Below are 23,487 nucleotides of genomic sequence, written 5' to 3'. Positions count from 1 at the left end.
GGTGAGTATTTTGAAAAGGTAGTAAAGGATATTTAAGATATTTTCTACATGTTAGTAATAACTACTTTGTTATGCATTTTCCTTTGGTCCCTTTGACCCTCCAGAACTGGGCAGGGAGAGGGGGGAAGTAATTCGCTTCCGCTTCTTTCCAAATCTTGATCCTTCCTCCTCTTCAGGAGTTATATTTGTAAGGTATCTTATCAGTGAACATTTATTGATGTTATATATTTGAACTTCATGTGAGAACATTTCTGGCATTGTGTCTTGAATGGCTTATCATTACTGTACTCTAGCAATGAAAGTAGTGAGCAAAGTTCAGCCTCACAGTAAAATAGGAATATGCATAGAGCAAACGGATGCCCTCTTATTCTAAACAGGGACTACATGTACTCATGTGTGCAAGTATTATTGTCTTATGCTGGCTGATATTTAAACTGCTTAGCAATATTAGGCCTTAGTAATTATAGCAAATTTACACTCTCTGTACTAAGTAAAAATGTAGTTCTGTCTATGGGAAAGGATTAAATTGCAGAACAGCTCATATGATTTCTTTGCATGCTACATATGCAGGTTTTTAATTTTGTTCATCTCTGAGAACGTCTGGTACTTGACATATGCGCCATTGCTGTAAAATGTAGCCTAGAAAAAGATACGAATCTGCTGCTTGCAGGTGACTGATGGTTATTATCTTCAGAATGCTTTTCTGGAGATCTGAAGCAGTCTCACTATTATTTTAATGTCGTAACAGGCTAGGCTGTGCAATATATTAATAATTGTGAAGTTCTAGGTAGCATCTGGTAATTTTAAAAACTCTATCAAATAAAAATGTGTGGCAACCATGCCTGGCAAATATGTAAAAACTTTGTTTTGAAGATATTTCTGGATCTGTATCATAAGATTGCTCTCTAACATTTCTACATGACCAAAAGTTGTGTAACTGCAGTCAGTGAAGCAGCTTTGTACCAAATTAAGTGGTCGTCTGACTGTCTGATGTATAATATGTGAGTACTCTCCGCTTACCTCTTTCTCATGCACAGACATGCACCACAGTCATCAGTGCCAGTGTTTTCTTATTAGGGGCTCTAAGGACCAGAAGCTGAAATCTTGGAGGGGAAAAGCTAATTGAGGCTTGCTGCAGAACACATAATCTGTCCATTTAATTTTGTGGTTGAGCCTCTACTAGACACCTAACAACATTTTGCAACTTTGTTGCAAGAAATCAATCTGTTACTGAACTTGAACATACAAGTATAGGAATAACTTTACATTTACAGACTGTCACATATATATATCTGTTCCCCAGAAGATTTCTGATAGTAGATGATATAGAAGAATATGAGCAGAAAGCAATGAAACCATATTCTGCATTTATCTCATGTGGTATTGATCTGTGTGATGCTGGAAATCAGAGATAGCATAAGAATCTTATTTCTCCTAGAATTCCATCTAAATATTTTTCTCATTTCCCCTGATATTTGTTTTTTGGGGGGTTGGAGATACTTTTTTTATAATGCTAAACAAAGATCACTAAACACTAAGGTTTTATGTTCCTAGGATCATACAACCATAGAATAGTTTGGATTGGAAGGCACCTTTAAAGGTCATCTAGTCCAACCCCTCTGCAATGAGCAGGGACATCTTCAACTAGATCAGGTTGTTCAGAGCCCCGTCAAACATGGCCTTGAATGTTTCCAGGGATGGGACATCTACCACCTCTCTGGGCAGCCTGTGCCAGTGCCTCACCACCCTGATAGTGAAGAATTTCTTCCTAATATCTAGTCTAAATCTGTCCTTTTTTAGTTTCAAACCATTACCCCTTGTGGTAGTGCAACAGGCCCTGCTAAAAATTGTGCCCCATCTTTCTTGTATGCCTCCTTTAAGTACTGGAAAGCTGCAATAAGGTCTCCCAGAGCCTTCTCTTCCCCAGGCTGAACAACCCCAGCTCTCTCAGCCTGTCCTCATAGGAGAGGTGTTCCAGCCCTCTGATCATTTTTGTGGCCCTCCTCTGGACCCGTTCCAACAGGTCCATGTCTTTCCTGTGCTGAGGACCCCAGAGATGAGCACAGTACTCCAGGTGGGGTCTCACAAGAATGGAGTCGAGGAAACACCTCCCTCGACGGTCTGGCCACGCTTCTTTTGATGCAGCCCAGGATACAGTTGGCCTTCTGGGCTGTAAGCGGACATTGTTGGCTCATGTCCATCTTTTCCTCCACCAGTACCCCCAAGTCCTTGTCAGCAGGACTGCTCTCAATCCCTTCAACCCCCAGCTTGTATTGATTCAAGGGGTTGCCCCAACCCGGGTGCAGAACCTTGTGCTTGGGCTTGTTGAACCTCACGAGGGTTACATGGATCCATTTCTCAAGCTTATCCAGGTCCCTTTGGATGGCATCCTATCCCTCAGGTGTCTCAGCTACACTCAGCTTGGTGTTGTCTGCAAAATTGCTGAGGGCGTACTCAATCCCACTGTCTATATCAGTGTGGAAGATATTAAACAGTGCTGGTATCAGTGATGCTAATGCAGGATCACTGATAAAAGTCTGAAGAAGCTATAGGAAGTTTTATAAGAAATGTTTAATGGATTATTGGATAATTTGCAATGAAGCCACACATTCAGCTATATTTAAGCTAGAACAGTTACCATAGCGACATTAGAGCCATGCTAAATGTAGTTCATGCTGTAATCTGCTAAAATCAGCTCTGTGTTCAAATGTGAAGTTGTTCCATACTGAAAACTAATGGTCTAGAGGTGTATCATCCTAAAATGTAACTTTTTTTTGGTTATAATTATTCACTTTCATTATACCTGGCATCATGTCAAGAGCTTATACTGTAATTATTTGTTAGAAGACAAATATTCCATTAGCATGGTCTGGTAATTATGATTGTTTTTCTCACTTAATGGAATATATGCTGTAAAATAAGCCTGGTATTATCCTAGTGAAGAGCATAGAAAGACAGATATATGAGCACTGCAAAACCTAGAAAGAGAGTAAGAATAAGGTAAATAATTTCAGACAGATATTCTTTAGTGATTTTAGTGTATGGTACAATAGGTCTGGATTAGTCTTTCCAGACATATCAACAAAGTTAGAAGTGTTTCCAGCATGATTACAGTAAAAACTGTATGGACTTTTTTCAAGTAAAGCAATGGAAATGCTAGAACAGGTAGAATCTAAATGCTGCAAAAAAAATATCTGATATATCTGTAAATTATGTATATAAAAATATTGTATTATACTAATTATATTGATTATATGCCTTATATTTATTATGTAATAGTAATATTAATTATATTATGTTACTTATATACTTCACATGTTTTAAACCTTTTTTAAGATGTTCAGTTAGTTTCCATGTTGTATAGCTGATTGTTGGTTTGTTTTTCAATGCATTGAAAAGGGAGAAGAGGTTTGTCTACCTTTTCTTATTCTTAAAGATTATTTGAAAATCATTCATACAGTCCATCCCACTGGAATTAGTTTCTAAAAGGTTCAAGTGACATCACCTCACTATTTTTTTTTGGATGTCTGTGATATGCTTAGAGTGCCCAAAGCTATTCAAATTGTTTTGTTTTTTGGGTTTTGTTTGTTTGTTTGTTTGTTTGTTTTTTCCTAATTAAAGAGTAGTTATAAAGCTCTCAGTTTTGAATGAATGTGCACAGATAGATGACTGCAATTTTAATCCTGCTTTGAATCAATGGAAGTGTCACAAGCCTTAAAAAGATGAACATCAGTGTTAGCCAAATGAATGCAAAGCAGGTAGGAAAGGCTTTTAATCTGTGGAGGAAGTAAAAGTATTACTAGTTAGACTGTAGATGAAAGAAAACTTTTGGAATTTGAATCACTTGATTAATTTGCTATTACATAAAGGAGTTTTAGATGTAAAACGTGTTTGTCTTGAGTTGGTAAACTCTTGTTCACAATGCCAAGAACAGTACTTTGAGAAGCATTACAGAAAGACTTACCTCTTTGCTATGTCTGCAATCCATCTCCAAGTCCACCAAGTGGCTGGATCTTTTGAGTCTGAACGGCTCCTCTGTGGATTATTAGGACTATAACAAAAAATATTTTTTTCATAATTTCTGAACATTAAATATAACTTTTTTAATACTTCCAAACATGTCCCTTTAGACTTCAGTTTAAGTTATATGATACTTAAAATGAAGTTAAGGTTGGATCTAGAGACAGTGTGATATAAGCCTGAATAAACATTGTTTTGAAGTAAAATCAGGAATATATCACTTAGGGAAAGCATACTTTCGGAAAACTCTTAATGAGTCTTCCTTGAGACTGAGGAGGATTTTGTGTTTGGTGGTTTGTTTGTTTTTTTTTTTGTTTTGTTTTGGTTGTTGTTTTTTTGTTTTGTGGTTTGGTTGTTTGGTTTTGTGGGTTTTTGGTTTTTGTTTTTGCTTTTGTTTTTTAAATATTATTTATTTATTTGGACTGAGTCTTCTATTATTGCAGGTTAGGTAAAGCTGGGTAATTCACATGAACACAGATAGGCCTGACTCAGGCTTTTTCATGTAAATTTGGCTTTGCCATAATTATTGAAAGATTAAAAAAATATTAGAAAGATTATTTATCCTAGACTGTTACAGTATGCATGAAAGGTGATTATGATGCTAAGAATAATTCTAATTCTGCAATTACTATTTTTTCAGTTGAAGTCTTAATGTTGAACATTCTTTGTTCTGAAATTTATTTTCCTTTTTTATTACAATGCTTCAATTTAAACCTAAAATTATTATTCTTCAATTTTTTATCAGTATTTGCCAATACAAGAGGATGAACTATGCTTCATACTTTTTAGTCCAAATTAATTTCCTAGCACTATTTAAAAATACCTTTAAGATTATTCTGACTTCCTTATAAATCACTTCAATATCCTAGTGAAAGACCATAAAAATGTATGTGGATGTGAAAGCGATTTGGAATCAGCAATAATGAATTGCTATAATCTTGGCAAACAATTTGACATAAGTACCTGGATTAATCTGAAACTCACCTCTTACTCCTGTGTTATTGAATAACTCTTATAAAAGCTGGGTCATAATACTAATTTGTGTTTCTTAGATATATTAATTATTAGGATTAGATTTGTGTTTCTTCTTCATTGGTCCAAGCACTTAGATATAATTCAGAACAGTAGCATTTTGATATGCATGTTTCCTGTCCTGTTTATAGACATTTGTCTTAATCTTTCCACCTTCATTGTGAGAGGTCTGTAGGAAAGTAATGCATAAGATTATGGAGTGGTCTAAATCACCTTTCTGACAGATACCTATGGCAGTAGATCCATACATATGAGCTGAATATTTAGCTCAGAATTACATAATTATACAGCTAAAGGGCTCCATCTATTGGTTTACTGTGAAAAGATGTAACACTTCTGGATGCATCTTCAATTATGTTGCTGTACCCTAGAAAAGGGCTCATGACATACCCTTGGCAATATAAAGTTCTATTTCTTGTCCTTCTCCATCAGATGAGAATGGATGTTCAGGCATTGTACTGAAAAGAAGGCAATTAGATTCCAGCTTTTTCATTTGAGGGCACAGTTAGATTTTTATTAATTTATCTGTAGTCACTTACAATTTTTAGTGCCTTTAGATACCTTCTGACAGTCATCCCTTTTTTGACATACAAACCCTGCAAAGCCATATGTTTGTATTGGAGAGCTGGTAAAGGGTTCTCTTTCTGTCTACTAACTTTTGGAAGTTCTTACCTTTCTGTAGCTTTTAATTGGATTTACCCTTTTACCTGTTCCGGTTAGGAAACTGAGTCCAATAAATATAAGCTTCTTTACTTGATAACATATGCATCTGACCTGCCATGTACCACATTGCATCTTTTTTTCAGGAAAAGAGGTTGCATAGGCACCCTCAAGTTCTTTCTATTGACTTCCAAGTTGCAAAGTTTCCAGTTATTGTGTAAAAATCCCGTAGTCTTAGCACATTTGAAAATCAGCATTAATGCTGTTTAGCACTTGAACTGAATCTATCAAATATATCTATCAACACAAAAACTTTTAAAATTGACTTACCACAGAACATTATCCAGTTACAAACCCCCAAGATACATTGGAAGGACAAAGATACTATTAATGTGAGCAAAAAAGGTAGAACGTGTGTCTCTATGAAGACCTTTGAAAGACAGTAAAATACAGTGGTCATGAAAGAATAGAAGATATTTTCAAACAATATTATGTATATTTATCTGATTATAATTAATATTATGTTAATGAATATGTTTTTGCTGATTTATTTCATACCCTATTTTTTCAAATTCCTGTACGGTACATATCCTCGGTAGATATTAACATATTGCAAACTGAATAAATGATAGAAGAATCCCTAAAGTAATATGGAAAATACCATGTCTCTATGAAAGACCCATGGAATACATCTTTTCTCCAGCTTCTGAGTCCTGTCAGTTGCTGCCTTTGGTGCTGATGCTTGATTCTCCTGGTTTCTCCTAGCTATTTTCTGTTGGCTACACCTCTGCTCCCACTGCTCCCTTCCTCTGCCCTCCCACCAGCATACCCTGTTTCTGCATCCTCCCTCAGCATTTGCTGCGGCATTCTATGATTTAAGCTTAGAATCTGGTACAATTTATCCCAAATAAGCAGTGACACATTGTAGCTGATCTGTCCTTTTTCCCTTGGTTTCTAGTAGATTAAGGATCGCAAAAGGTAACACCCCAGCTCTTAAAAAAAAAAAAAAAAAAAAGTCAGCCATGTGGTATAGTCATAGTCAAAATGGTGTATAAAAAGTTTGCAAACGACATGCTGAACTAGAGTACCTGTGGACTTCTGTAATCTTGGAGTGAATGTCTCACTGCTCTCAGAATTAACACATAGTCTCAGAAAGGATTATCCCACTCACAAGTTAGGGAATTTAGAAAGAAAATAGGCACAGTGTTTTGAATAGGATACCAGCTATGTATACTAAACATGTCATACTGGCAACTGGTATACTCTAGTTCTTAAAATATTGCTTTCCAAAGTCTTTTAAAATTCCCAGAGTAGGAAATAGCATGTTTTAATTCAGTATCTATATCCAGTTCTTTGGCACAGCAGTTGCTATACCCAAACATATGCAGATAAGCAGCTTCTTCACTCCTACAGTTTTCCCATAATAAGGATTAATAAGCTGATCTCATCAGTGATGTATCTTGTACTTTGCTATATTTATCAAAATCATCATGTTCCAAAATGGATTTTCTGCAGGCATTCAAATTGCTGCTTGAAAAAAAATGAGTTATCTACAGTTGTAACTAAATTGTTAGCAGACTTAGGAAAATACAATGAACACTGCTCAATACATTTGAAGTCCACAAGAAAAAAAAAACCCATAGATGAGGCAGGTACTGAACAGACCCCACTCCCTAACATTTCTATAGGAGGAAAGATGATACTTGACTACTACTGATAAGAAAGTAAAGCTGCAAAGAAATTGTTATTTTAAGACAGGGTTACATTTTTTTCCCTCATCATGGGCATTGTCTTCCTTTTCCTTTCAGCATCTTAAAGGCATTTTTTGTTCCTTTTTCCTTTTTTTTTTTTTTTTTTTGCTACAGAAGTACATATGTGATGTTTTTGTTTATTATTTAAGTGTATATTAAGTAATATACAGTATGTATTATATAAGATGAGCTCTGCTAGTTGCAACGAGGAACCTTCATATTTTAATTGCTAAAATGACCAATAATGAGAAAAGGACAAAGAGTAAAAGTAGTTGTTTCAAAAATAAGCTGAAATGCAGCATCTGAATTTGTGTGTGATCTCTGAGTTGATGGCATTGCACTGGAAGAAAGGGGATGATGAAGGAAATAATGGCTTTGAGTTGGGGAATTGGGAGGCAAGAATGACTCTACCATGAGAAAGATTTTGTTTTGGTATGTTAGGGGATAGTGTGACAGATTTTGAAGCGTTGGTAAGGTTTTGGAAACAGCTTCAGGCTGAGTTGGAGTGGCTTGGAAATTTGAACTTCAGAGTGGCAATGGGGGAATTTGATGCTCCAAGTCAGAGGAACTTTTGCAGAGTGATATCCCAAATAAGCCTGGGAAGTGTACTCGAATCATCCCTCCCACTGGCACAGAATAAACAAAATCATCCTAAACCCACAGGAATACCACCGTGACTAATGTTGTTGCTTTGATCCAGCAGGCCTATCACCTCTCCTTTCCTCTTCCTTAAAAACAGGAGTGTTTTGGTACATTTACCATGTAGGACAGCAATGAAGCCTGCCCTGCCCTCTTCTTTCCTAGTATCCATGGTAGCTGTATCAGTATCCTGTGGTTGTTACCCAGATACTGATGGCAAGTGCTGAAATACGTGTGTAATTCTTCTGAGAGCTTCTAATACTTCCCCATTCTTCCATTTGGACCTCAGTTTTCCTTTGGATTATATATTAATCTTGTGTTCAGAGATGGAGGTGATGGAAATAATCTTATTTTTTTTAAAAAAAGAAGTTGATAGTATCCTAATGCAAAGACATATCTATTTAAGGCTCAGTTAATAAATAGGTTTAGGTTTTGGTAATATTTTACATAGAAATCTTGCAAAACTTCTTAGGCTTTTATTTAAACAAAACATATCTGAAATGCATTGTTTATCTTTTCTAGTATCTTCATGCTAAATTTTATATTTTTTTATATATATATATTTATATATATATACACATGCATGTGTGTGAAGCTTTTGCAAGGATTTTGACCCTAAATAAGAAGGATGGCAAATGTACTTTGTGCTAGTAGAGTGACTAAACTAATATAATCTCTTGCTTGTGTTAGCTGTAAAGACACAGAGGACACTTAGTTGTTAACACCAGCATGTGAACGGTGTATGAAGTGAGAAGTACAGAAGCAGTAAATTGATGCTTAATTCACAGAACACTATTGCTTTCTTTGCACCTATTAATTTACAGCCTACTGTGCTGAAGAGGTATAAAGGCTTAATTCATACCACATCACAAACTGACAGGAACATAGGAGTGAAAGAACTCACTTAAGGAAGTAGTGTGACCTACAGTATAATTTTCTACCACATTTAAATAAAATGAAAAGCACTAGATTTTAAAAACAAAGTACACGAACAAGGTTTAAATATATTAACTGAGAGCCTGGATTGCTTAAAATGCCACTAGCATTACTATCTTTCTGCACAGACTGTCTAACCGTGGGGATTGAGTGTGCTTCTAAAATTTGCTTCTGCTAGGTCTGTTGCATTGTTATAGAATATCTGTACTGTTAGCCTCATTTGCTTGCAAAATCCTTGACATTAGGGTCAGGAAAATATATTCTAATGATGCAACAGGTCTTACTGGTATATTCAGCTAATGTTAGAAGCTCTTCTTAGAGGTATTTATGAAGCACTACATTTCTTGCTTTTGCACAGTACCAATCCATTGCAGTCAGTCTCAAGAGTAACTTCCTAGCATGACAAAACTTACAGATGTTTTGACTTTTGGAACTTTAGATTAAAATTACCTCCCTTGCTTTGCCATATAGCCCTACCAATATTTCTAGATTTGTCTGCAGTAATCACAGTATTTCTGAAAAAAAATTATCTACTCCCTAATTTTGGGAAAAAAAAATAAAAAAAAATTCTGGGATTCAAACTGGAGTTGACCAATGTATGTATCAATGGAGTCTATGTTACTGTGTGTGGAGGAAAAAGATTAATGAAAATTTTGCTGAGAATGTGTGTGCATATAAATACGAAGAGACGTTACATATTTGATGAAGTTATATGATTCAGTTCATCTGGGCAAATCACAGTTTACAGCCATCAGGACTGGGAATATTAGATCAGTCTAGAAAAAAGAAAGACAGTTATTCCCTGGAGCTTAAGACAATTTCTAGTTTTGTTGTTGGTACCTAGTTTAGTAATGATGTCAGAAAGAAAAACAATCATAGTATATGAAAGCTACACTGGCATGAGTAGTGGCCCCCTTTCACATTAGGGTCAGTGAGGATAAAGGATGGTAATTTACCAGACTGATCTTTTCTAATGTACTGAGGTTTTCTGTGCTAAATTTAAAATGTATTAGAATTCTAATGCTAGCTAGTGCCATTTCTTAAAGATATAGTAGGATTTTAATAATACAACTTGATTTTCTTAAATTGGTATATTCTTAAATAAATAAATATATTTTCAAATACCCAAGTGTATGAAAAACTGTTTGGTAGCAATTAGCATAGTTGAATGCATTCTTACTTTCCAGCAAGTTAAACAGCAAATAAAAAAAATAAAATGATCTTCAGTGATTAATCATTATTTTCTAAAAGAAGGATAGAATTTTAGAAATGTGTAAGCATCAAGTGTGAATATAAGTCTGTTTTATTTTTCTCCTGGATATACTGAAAACTACTAAAACATATCATGAAACAACTAAAACAGTTGTTAGTAGCGTGGAGGTTTTTTTTCCCAACAAGGCACACAGAACTGAATCTGTCTGAAGAACACACTCATGAATCTCCACTGCAAGCTTTTTTGACCAATTACCTGTTAGGTTGTTGCATGATTCTTCTGCTGAGACCAATACTATAATCTATATCAGCTCAGACTGTTCTTATAGTTAATGAATAGTTTGGCCCCTGGTTTCTCTGTTTAGTTAGCACACAGAATGCATTGATTATTTCTGTGTCTCTAAAATAATGTTAAATTTAATTTAAATAACATGTTTATTGATGGCTACTCTTTTTTTTTTAACGCTTGCACAGTAAGTTAGTGATTGGACTTAATGGGTTCTCTGTAGAGGTCTGCAACTAGAAAATAATGTGCTGTTTCGTATCTTGGATGTTTTAAAGCAATATTACAGCACGGAAGGTTTAGATAGGATGTGTAGCGGTGACTGAGATACTGTTTCTTTTTTTTGCATCTTCTAAGTAGTCAAGGGAGAGGACAACAAGCAGGGAAGGCAATTTGCTGTGCATGTAAAGAAAACGCAAGGATTTTGCTGGTTAGACAATTTAGACAAGCTTGCAGCAGCACCACAATGAAGAGTATGGATTTGCAATGTAAACCATCTAAAATAAAATTTAAATTGGAAGTACTAACAATCATTTTATATACAATGAATGCTTTGTAGCTGATGAGTATATTAATTGAAAAACTCTTCAGTATGCTAATAAGGTTGGCAAATAATTGTATTCCACTTTTAGTGAAGTGGATAGAAGAAGAAAAGTGTTGCAAGTTTTCCAGGCCAGAAGGTGAGAATTTATATTATGACAATTTTTATTTCTTTAGAATGATGTGACCCAAATATTAAAATCAGTTGATTAGAAACAATGCAGTAAAATATGATGTGAAGATCTGACTAATACAGTGGCGTTCTGTGATTTTAAATTTGTACAAAATCCCATGTAGAGTTACATGATTGCCTGCACTTGGAGGAGAGAAAGCACATGTTTTTATTTTGTATTCAGAGCTTTTGGAAATTATAGATAAAGTATGGAAAGAAAAAACTCTTTCAGATGTTATTCTGTATCAAAACATTCTCCTTAGATTGTATCCATCTCTGCACCCCTATTTTGAAATCAGAACAGCAGGAACAAATTCAAAAAAAACCCTAGAGAAAGTAGCATGTAAATTAAGTAACTTCAAATAAAGTTTATAGACTCTGTATTTAGTTACATTGTCACAATAGTCTGCACATTTCTTTTCTAGCTGATTGAAGTGAGGGCAATGTAGTTTATAATACACAGTGAAACAGAATTAGGATATATTCTAGCAGAGCATATATGCAGATTTACTGGAGTGTCACGTCATCTTTCCGTGTACATAAAAGTATCATTAATATTACAAAATTGAGCACTCAAGAATAAAGAATGCCAGTTTTGTTTGACCCACTTGTACATAAAAGTTGACATGGCTTTTTAATTATGCCATCAGGTGCTCTTATTACTCACTGTGCTCTGAAACTGAGTTACTGTTGTGCATTTAAAGAGACTCTAGTCAGTAGGACTGCTGCTACCTATGTTGAAATAAGAAGTTGTGTGCATTATCTGGGATATTAAAGGAAAGGAGAGGAATGCCTCATGATTAAAACAGATGGAGTACTACTTTAAAATCTGGGTCTTATATGTACTCTATTCATAGGGTTTCTATGTCATGGTAACAAGTATCTTGAGAGAAGATTTGTACAAGCTCTTGCCAATATTTTGGTCCCCATTTCTCATATAGCTGGGTTCAGCTTCTTTAGCTCTTCTTTCAACTGTAACTGTAGCCATGGGAGCTGAAACTGAGCTAAGAGAAAACCAGGTACTCAAGGCTGATAATTTTTTTTTTCTTTTGGGGCTGAATGTTTTATCAAATTAACATTCTTTTGATGTTGTTTCTAATGTTCAGACTTCAGTGTTTATTGGGGAAAATCTTTTTTTTGCAAATTTCAATGCCAAGGGTGTGTTCCATGTCTGGAAAATAAATATTTTGAAGGTTTATATTTATGTTCCTTGTGCTGTAAGAAAAAACAATAGTAGTATAGCAATTTATCTTCCAGCATTGTGCAAACATAAATACAAAGATGATTTTAGTTTCAGCAGTATTGTAAGAGAGCGCAATTAAAGACAGAGAAAATCTTATAAGTTTTCTTCATTCATTATTTATGGACCCTTTTAAATTAGTTTCAGTCTTGTTTAACCAGATGAATCAATCTTTTTTTTTAAAGAATGAATTAATTTGCATGCATTATATTTAAAAAAACCCACCACTATGCAATTTGACTATTCTTCTAGTAGTTGTACCATAGAAATTGCTCAGTACTTCTTCCTGTAGATCATGTAATGTTAGCAATTTCTACAGGAGGCTGAGGGCTGCATCTGTTTCACAGACTGAAAACAATGCTTGGATATACCATTTATGAACATAAACATCCTTAGTTACTCATCTTCACTTTCTGGGGAAAAAATAAGTAATTCTTGTCTTATCTAACTTAAAAAAATGGTCATTTTTGATAGAGTGAAGTATAGCGCTCAAACTTGGGAAATTAAAAAAAAATATATAACTGACAGCAATCTTCCTATGGAAGCTTCTAAAAAATTAAATGTATTTTCAGAAAAAAAGGTGAAAGCATTAAAAAATACTATTAGCATTTTCTATGTCTGACGTCAAAACTGTAATTTAACATCTAATGCCAATCTATATTTTAGAGCTAATTAAAGGGTGGTAAAATACCCTTTTGATATTATCTCCTTGAAGATGTTAGGACAAGTGCTACCTACTACTGTGATATCATTCCAATATTCCTATTTATTGCTCCTTTGTTCAGCCATAATGGGTACTTGAGAAAGGTCTTATAAAAATATACTGGAAGGAAAAAGGAAGGAAGAGTAAAGAACTTCTGTAGATCATGTACATCCCATGTATGAAGCAGATAGGAAAGACTGACTTCTAAATAGCAGCTTTACGGATTCTAACAGTCATATGCAATGAATTACATTTAAATCCAATTTTGTGTTTATATCATTAATTAGCTTAATGATAGACTGACAAATTGAAAACTGAGGCCAAGAATTCAATTGGTATGAAAAATGCTTGTCCTCATCACCTCAGAAGTGATAGCAGAGGAGGATGCTTGAGTTATTTGTGCAGCTGGATGGAACTAGATGATCTTTAAGGTCCCTTTCAACCCAAACGATTCTGTGAGTCTATGTGAACCCCTATAACATGGTTCTAAAACACAGTATTGCAGTGAACAGTCCTTTGTTAAGTGTATTAAAGAGGTGACATAAACCAGCATTAGACCAAAACTAGAATACCAGAGCCAGACTGTTCATGGGTTTAAAAGGATGTTTGGAAACTAAATAGGTAATTAAAAAAGAATTAAAAGATGCTTGTCTCATCAGAAAGCAGTTTCAGAGGTAAAGGTTTAAAGCGAATAGCTACATTCATGTGGAGAAAGTACTGGTTCATACCTAGCTAAACTAACAAAGCAAGGTACGTATGACTAAGACAAAGAACCAGAATCTGTTGCCACAGATTAAAGAAGGAATGGCTTTAAGTGTTTTAGCAAGTTTCAAAGTGAACATTGATTTCTCCATCCCCTCATTTCTTCAAATTGAGATTGGATGTCCGTCTTTTGTTCTGTAAATCAGGGGTAAATTATTACGTACAGCCCAGGGGTAACAACAGGATTTCTAGTTTTAGGATATGGAACCTAGACCTAAGGACTGATTATGAGAAGACTTTATTCTACCAGTTCTTTTACTGTCTTCATTGTCATGGAAAAAAACTTGACAGTACCAAATCTTGTAATTAGCACTGAAGGTGTGGTATTCCAGAATCTGGCATTATTTACTGGGAGAGTTTCTAAAGCTGAGGGTTTCAGCTCTTCTGCAGAGGGCAACTATCAAGATAAATCTTGTTTTCTTAGAAACTGATGTACAAGTTTTCACAATAAATATTTAGAATTAGCACACTGCCCCCTGAGAAGCAATATGGTAATAGAAAACAGGGGTAGTGTGTTTGCTTCATTGTTGTGTTTGAAAGCAATCCTCTGCAATCCCATTGGGCTAGATGAAGCTCTTAAAAATGTTATTTTTTCTGTGTACAGTAAGTAGCAGTAAAACCCTGCAAATCTACGTAGACTTGAGAGCTGAATTAATAAGTTTTATTTATATTTGAGCTTTATCCACATTTTAAATGCCTCTGTACTGGGAGAATTTCTAGTCGTTGTCAAATTTTAGACACTAATCACGGGGTTTACAACAAAAGAGGATCTATGCTTCCCCCCCAAAAAATTAAGGATTTTAATATGTTTCTCGGAAGACTGAAAAGGAAGATTACTTGTTTGATATGACATTTTTTTTAAGAGTTTGCAGCTCCTGTTTATTCCAAACATCAAAAGTTCAGAAGCTTGTACTTCTCAGGGATGATAATAACAGCTCCCTGTTTGTTCAAAGTAAAGTGTATAGAACAGGAACGTTTTTCCATTATTTAGAAGTGTTTATAGAGCTTACTTGCACTTTTAGTCTTGGGCTTTACTTTGTAAGAATCTGATATATGAAGTGTAGCATCCATTGACAGAAATATGGAAAAGTTTTCTCATCTCATTATTCTAGAATTATTATTGATTTAAATAACAAACCAAACCACCTGTTATCTTTATGTGTCTCTGATGCAGAATTGATGTACACTTTGGTTAAGATACCCTGATCAGATAAATTCAGACAACAGATGTGAAATTCATAACTAGAAAGAAGACATTTCCTTTCTAATAAACAACTCTGATCTTGCAAAATAAACCGTAAAAATTCTTCATCCAATGAAGAGCATACTGTTCAGAAAAAAAGTTACATTTATCCCCCATTTAGCATTCTCTAGTCCTTCAGAGTCTTTTGTAATCGGTTCCAATGGCTGATTATCCTTATTGTTAAAAACAAGCATCTTATTTCCAAGTTTGCATATGGCTGGCTTCAGGTACCAGCCATAGCATGCTGTTATGTCTTTGTCTACAAGACTGAAGAGCTTTTCCCAGTAAGTGTTTTCAAACTTTTGCCATGTAATCCCACAACTTCTTCTTTGATATTATCAAGAGGATCAATTTTTTTGAGTTTTTCACAATATAATATCTGATTTTTCTGTTATTCTTGATTTTTCCGCCCAGATCCTCTGAAAATTGCATTATCTTCTTGATTACCAAATAAATTGTGAAATAGGAAAGAGCATTACAGTAGTAGACATTTGCTTGTTATTTCCTGACCGTAACACAAACTCATGTTAAGCAGGTTACCTGTTGGTCCCCATGTCACTTGGTGCAGTGTTTGCTTTGCTTGTTTGTTTCATGGTGTAGACATGTCCTGGGGGATAGCTCAATAATTCTGTTTGGATGGACACCACTTGATGTAAAATAGGAAAGATGCATAGATACAATATGAGTTTGTGTTTTCTATCAGTTTATCAGGCTACAACTGGCTAATCTTCCTCCTGCCAACCCAGAGCGCTGAGTGCCACAGGTTTGTCCATGATCAGACTTTGTCAGGAATTCTAACAAAACCAATAGTGGAACTGTGCCCAATACATCCTATGAAAACCTGCCTTCGAGATAGGTAGCAGAGGCCTCCAAGCAACTGAATCAAAGGAACTCTTTACCTTGGGTTGGGATACACTTTTGTAGACTATCCTTTTTGAAAGGTACCTTTCTGGGAACCAGGAGCAAATGCCTCTCTTTCTGTTTCTGGGATGGAATTTTAAATTTTTGTTCTAGGAGTCTTTTTCCCTATGCCTTACCATTTACCCATATAAAGCAAGTCCTGCTGTCCTTCAGGGCATTGAAGGGCCTGGGAGAACAAAGAAATGAAGGTAAATAGATCAAGAGCAGATCCTTGCAGTATCCACCCAGAAAAACCAAGAACCTTTTCCCAAACAGAAGTTTGTAGCAAATAGAGAGGTAAGAAAGTACACAGTGACATGGTGTTTCCTAGCCTCAGTGTTAAACAAAGTCTTTCCTCAACAAGCTTTCACTGAGACAGTAGAGATCTAGTGTGATTTTGCCTAATTTTGTGGTTGGAAGGCTGTCAGAGGGCAGTTTGGGGAATGCAGCTGAAGGACAGCACCATACCACTCATGGCACGTGGTCTAAAATTTTTTTACTGAGCAGGTTGGGTACACATATATGCATCCTGTATGTATAATGTGTGTGTGTATGTATGCATGCACAGACACAAATGTGTACACACACACACACACACATACATATATATATACGCAGATGAGTAGACAGTGATTTATGTTCTATGACACACACACATACACAGAGCTCCCCCACTTTCACACGATCTGACTGGCAAACCAGGTCTGCTGGACCCAGGAGAACAGGACCCTCACAGCTCCTGGTTTGCACATCAGCTCTGCTGGTGGCTTTGGTTTCTCTGTATTCCACCTTGTGCTTGTTTTCTACACCTTGTATTTAATGTCTGTATATATTCCCCCTGATGGCCTTTTGTTTTAATATTTTATAACTTTCTACATTAAATCACTGGCATAAGCTGCCAATGGTCTCAGCCCCAGAACAATCTCTGAACAAGCCAAACTGACTGACCTTCTACATGTGCCATGGAAACAGATGGCAATGTTAATTTCTGTCAACACTTGCTGGACCCAAGACTTGCTTTGGAAAGTTGTGGAAGCGCAGCAATAACATAGGAATTCCTTGCCTATAACAAGTGGTTGATGGCCTCGTGCACAGCAGGGAGTTGTTTCTTCTGTAGGGTAACTTGCTGCACAGAGAGAGTCATAGTCAAAGCATTTAGATTTCATGCTGACATTCAGATTGGTACAGATAGGTTTTGTTCATATGCAAAGAGCATGCATATTCCTTTACACTGAAGATACTGAAAGGTGCCACAGACTTTATTTCTGTTCATATGCGATCTAGTTTAAAGGATGCTTAACCTGACAAAAAAAGTAATGGAAAATATACAGTACTGCATGCTGTGCATGTAGTGTATTTTGTTATCCACAGATAGGAAATTCTTTTGAATTTTTTAATGGCTGTTTTTGGTGCCTAACATTGTGAAAGCTGAGTTCTTTTGTATTTTGTAGACAGGGTCAACATGGATTTACCTTGATTATGTTATAGAGAATAATAAACTTCTAAAATATGGTGCAACTGCTAATTATTTTTCTTGTGATAGTACAGTAAAAATCTGTTTTCTTTTATTTAAAAAAAGAAATTCCAATCTGATGTAGTTTCATACAAAGATTGAAACCAATGATTTTACCAGTTGGATGGCTATGATAAAAGGTCAGTACAGAAGAACATCTATTGTTTTCAGAGCCAACACAAAAATGCTAGTATCCTAACCTATCTTAGAGGTATTTCCAGTAAAATAGAGAGAAATTAAATATGTCTTTACTCAATGGTGTTGGAGATAAATCTTGGCAAATCAAATGCACCATATGTATTTATTTATTTATTTATTTTAATTATTCCTAATTATTATTTTCTTAATTATCTAGTCACACTTAACGGAATTACTGACATGAAGCTATCAAGCTGAAAAACGTCCCATTTCAACTTTAATTTAGAACTAAATGTTCTCATTCACTGATACAAACAAGTATTTATTTTCTTGAAACTATCCCCTTAGCAGTACTCTTTCAAATTACTTTTTTCAAATAACACAGATCCCTATTCGGTTTCTAATCACTATATCTAATAATTAGCTTTAGCTCCACTACAATAAAATAGTACTTGCTGTGCTTACTTTATTTTAGCTGTAGATGACTTTACTTACAAATAATGCTTTAAAGATCTTACCAACTTGGTTATTGTTTTTTTTAATTACATTAATTAGGGTATGCTTCTACATGAACAATTTTTTTAAAGCTAAAACATGGAACTTCTGTAGTTTTGTAGTCAATTATTAAATGTTACAGAAAAGAATTGTATAAAACAGAGTTCTATAATTTCTAACTTCAGTTGCAGACATATTTCATTTTGATGCTAATTTTAATAAATTTGATTGATTATTTACTTTATACTATGGAGTAAGTATTCAATGAACCCTGTTTGCTGACTAATAAGCTTCTACCATGAGTCAAAGGACTTTAAAATGAAAGCCTTGTAAAGAGTGCAGTGCCTATGAATTGCAAAGAGATCAGCAGTTTTTTATTGTCGGTATGTTTTTAGATTTGCAGGTCAATGCAATTTACAGGAAAGATACCCAACAGGTACAATCATATCTTCTTTTTCCAGAGTACATCTTAATATATAGTAGTTCACACTATGGTGGCAGCATGCCTCAGCTGAGTGCTGACCTCCCATTCCCCACCTCAGCTTTTTGTTGTTGTTGTTGTTTTGGTGTTTTGTTATTTTTGTTTGGTTTTGGTTTTTTTTTTTTTGAGGGGGGGGGGGTTGAGGTAGGAAGATCTACAGCATTTTACTCTATAGGCCTTTTCAGGTTTCTAGTGTGAGTCTGATGAAGATCTTTCATCCATTGAAAAATGAATCTGATCATGGACCTTTGATTTGGCTCAGATTTAAGTCTTCAATATTTGAACTTTTCTAGTTTTTCTTGTTTGTTTTTTTTTTTTTTTAATAATGCAAATTAAATGTGACCGTAAATTATGAGATTTCAATACTATCTTTGCTAATTCCAGATTTTAATCTTCTGTAATTCTGGATCAGTTTTTTTGAGCTTTGGCTTGAGCTAGCCAAAGATATGGTCAGTGTCAGTAGTTAGCAGCTAACATTGATGAGGTGAAGTTCTGACTACAAATGGTTGTCTGCTTTCCACTGTGTAAAGTATGAAAAAAATATAACCCTTTGACATTTAAATTTTAAGTACAGATTATGCCTTGATCTCATATCTTCAGAATGAAATTTTATATAAATAATAAAAAAAAACCCTGCAAAATTTTGCACTGAATTAGAAAGAAAAATGTAGAGAAGGCAAATAGAGATGCTTATGCAAGCATCCCCCTACTTACATATTACCAGCAAGGGGGTATCAAATACAGAGCAATTCTTAATAAACTTTGTATGTTTCTAAATTTTTTGAATCACCACCAGTTTTTGAAGATAATAATTTAAATTTTGAGTAAAACAGTGGTATTACACATTTGCCACATCTTTTATCTTTCATTATGAAAAAAATATTAAAAACAATACATTTGGTAATTTTATCACCAAACAAAGTACACAAGTCCTAATTTTGAAATACAAGATGTATTTAAAGTAATAAAACTTACAAACATTCCTAGAAGAAATTTTAAGTTACTTGTGTCTTTTTTTTTTTTTTTTTTTTTTTTTTTTTTTTAATTCTTGAAATAAAAGAAACAACCTGAAAACTTTCCAGGGCTTTAAAGTAAATACTAGTATAGGGAGATTGCAGGTTGGTTCTTACATATTAAATAATAGAAAAGAAAAATATAGCCTAGTCATACAGTCTTTTCTAAATGATAGCCTTTTTTATTATTATTTGGTTATACAGTGTTCAGCAGGACACATCTTTATGTTTTAGAAAATGTTGCAGTTGAGCAGTAAAGATGTTCATCTGAAACCTAAGTAGATGAAGTTCCTTATTGTTCACAGATTTACACCTTTCTCAATTAAAGCTAATTAGTTGTCATGCTACTGCTGGAGTATATATAGAACTAGTTACATACTTGCATTCAGAAATACATTTCATTTATCCCATTTTATCTATCTTTTTGTTACCTTATTTTTGGAAGCTCTACAATTACTTGATTCAGTAGGTTTATCAAACAGTTGTATTTTTCCACTACTTTTTAAACTGCTACTTGTATTTAAGAATAATCCATCAACAGACTGAGCAGCTAAAGGAAATGAAAATGCATGTGTTTCTGTTCTCAAATGCTGGTTTATGTTCAAACTTAATTACTGACAGATTTTTACTGAACTGCTGGGAAAAAAACCAAAACCCATAACTGATTTAAAATATAGATTTAATTCCTTTTGAGCAGTGATAAGTATTGGTAATTGGAGAACAATCTGGCCAAACTAAGGCTTTACAGTGTCATAAAAGCATGGAGCCATATTTCATCCATTTCTTTTCAGTGATAACAGATTAATGATTTCTGAGCTGTATTGATAGCTGCATACATGTAATTTGATGGCTGCATGGAAGTGGTTTGGTGCAGTTAAGACGGGCAATGTCATGGGCCCATAGCACTTCTTACAGATGATTTCTGCAGTACCTGCACTTAGATTCTACAATGTGAAATTAGATCTTTGTGGCAATTTTACCCCTTTTATGCTCCTATGGTTATAGTATTCTCAAATGAAAAAAAGAACTGATAGGCAAATACAAATATTTTTAAAATATACAATGGAGGGAATATATCTGCATAGCTGAAAGAGCTATGGCTATTGAACTTAGACAAAAAACACATTGGTTGGAATAAACAAATAACAGAAGAAGCAAAAAACCATGGGAGGGAATGGAACATATGAATATGTATTTGTGCATAGGAATAGACTGTGATGTTTCTATTGAGTTCTATATCATTGACAGTATATTTGAAATGAGCTGAGAAAGGATTTCCTTACCACTTTGCATGGGAGAGGCTTCTTGGTCGCTGCCACTACTTGTTGGTTTGGGTTTTGGGTTTGGTTTTGATTTTAATAGTTACGACTGAAATAATATTTCTATGTGTTCATCTGATGTTCCTGATGCATTTGTAATTTATGAAACACCAACATCAGCGGCTTTTGGATGATTAAAAAAATACCTCCAGGGGGGGAGGAAATATCTTTTATTAGGCTAAGAGCTAGTATTGAATAAAATACCCAAACTTTTGGGTAACTAATCCATTGTTCTGGAATGAGATAGAGGAGGTAAATATGAAAGCTAAGTACAGAGCAGCTGTTCTAATTTAGGTTTTTTTTTTTTTTTTACTTGCATGCTTTAACCATTTAAATGACCCAAAGCAAAAAGCTTGTAAGGTACCTGGTGAGTCTTCACAGGTTTTAAAAAAGAAACAGGTGCTAAGTATGAAAGTTATTATGAGATATTAAGAAAATTATTTTCAGTAACATTATGAGATTGACTGGAAGAGAGTTACTATAAAACTCTTCTCTCTCCTGAACCTATGATGTTTAATGTTCAGTCTGAATTAATTTCAGATTCCAGAATCAGCTTTAGAAGGTGTCTTGTGAGTCTTCCATGAAAATCTTGACTGTAGAGTAAATGTGTTTTTTAAAAGAAAAAAAAAATCTACTATTGTTGACTTCAGTTTTCTTTCCTCATCAGTTACCTGCATGACATGCTTCTGCTCTTTTGCAGTTTCACTGATACATTCCTGTAAATGCATTCCAGGCATTCTATGAAATGTATTACATTTTGGGAAGTGCATGATCCATTAATTTTTATGCTAATATTAATCTCTGAGACAAGTATAGAATAAAAATGGATGATTGGACATCACATTAATAGTGGCAGAAGTAATAGGACTGGGAATAAAGTTTGCTAGTTTTACAGGTTCTGAAATGATAAACAAAATATTTTTATTTTTTTTAAAAAGGTAACCATTATTCAAGCAGCATCCAAGAATTCTCCTCATAAAAAAATTGTGACTTACTACAATTTTCCAAGAATTCCCATTATGGCATGCAACCAGACCTGTAGAGTTTCTGGGTGCTTTATGATCACAAAGCCAAACCAAAATAAACAGAAAACAAAAAGAAAGTTTAGTTTCCTAAAAGAAAGATCATTTCCTTACCTTGTTTTTTGTTTTAAATGTGTACACATTTCTACGTGTTTTTAGAAGGTAGAAAACCTTCTGGGAGAAAATATATGTATTTTTTACTACTGTATCATTACTAATACAAGTAGTTTTCTGTTTGAAAAGCATCATTATTGTCATAAAACTTCTAGGACTGCATGAATTTTAGTATTACGTTTTTTGTGAAGAGGATTTGGATTTTCTGCATTAGCATTCACATACTTTTAATTGGATACTGCTGTGCTAACTACTGTACCACAAGTAGATGGTGAAGCACATAAAGCAATATTCTACAATACATTATATAGGAAAATATATAAAAACTACTTTTAGAGAAACTTAGGTCTGCTCAGCCACAAACCAGATGGTTTTCTTGACTTTTAGAAGTGATGTTTTTTTTCTTCTTCAATTATTTCAACTTTTCACATAAGTTGGTGTACTTTTGGTTGACCTGAGTGTCCCGTTTTCTTTGTTTAAATATACCTATTCTCAGACACATTTATTTAAACAGAAGTTTGCTAGATTTTCAAAGAAATGATCATTGGAAAGAGTGAGATCATAACACAAGTCCTTTTGAGCACATCGATCTTAATGCATCCCTATATTTCTTACGGGGAAACAGCATTATGAATAAAGCTATTCCAGTTCTTCTGGACTAGTTTACTCTCAAGCTAGTGGAGGAACAGGAGATATGAAGTAAGATCTGAATGAAAAATATTACTGTCCGTTATCAATATGATTATATACTAAAATGGCTATAACTGCACATTGTATGAGGCCAGGAAACATTAATTTGTAACTGACATTAAGGAAATAAATGGTACTATGAAGCCGAAGTAGTAACCCTCTTACAGTAAGAATCGGGTCCTGTTCTCATAGAGAATATTTTGACATCACATTTGTTTTCAAATATTGCCTGAGTTTTGTGTGAAAAGCTTGTTTTATTAATAGCCAGTTAAAAACAAAACAAACAAACAAAAAAACCCCTGAAATAACCCATCCCTACTTCTGCCAGTCCGTTATGATAGGCGGTATCTTGGAGGTGTTGGCCAGAAAGAATTCTTGAATGCTTCAAGTCAGGGAATATAATACAGAAACTTGTGCACATAAAGCAAGAGGGACTGAAAGGAGTTGCTTTTGCCTGGAAGTTTCATGGTGTCTGCTGTAGGACCAGGACATTTCCATTAGTAAGGCACATAGAGGCAAGCCACTTTGGGACTTATCTATGGTGCAGTAAAAGTCAAAGTCAAAATTACGTCTCTACTGACTTACCCTTGGCTGTATACAGACAGACTA

The 23,487-nt window shown here is 34.6% G+C and overlaps 1 protein-coding gene across 1 annotated transcript in view; it reads left to right on the top strand.

Moving 5' to 3' along the window:
• The window catches only part of CSMD1 (CUB and Sushi multiple domains 1), a 1,203,943-nt gene that overhangs the window by 578,715 nt on the left and 601,741 nt on the right, over positions 1-23,487 (top strand). The window lies entirely within an intron of this gene.

Source organism: Falco peregrinus, chromosome 7, assembly GCF_023634155.1.
Source record: "Falco peregrinus isolate bFalPer1 chromosome 7, bFalPer1.pri, whole genome shotgun sequence".
In the NCBI taxonomy this organism is placed as follows: Eukaryota; Metazoa; Chordata; class Aves; order Falconiformes; family Falconidae; genus Falco; species Falco peregrinus.
This window is presented reverse-complemented; position numbering and strand designations above follow the sequence as displayed.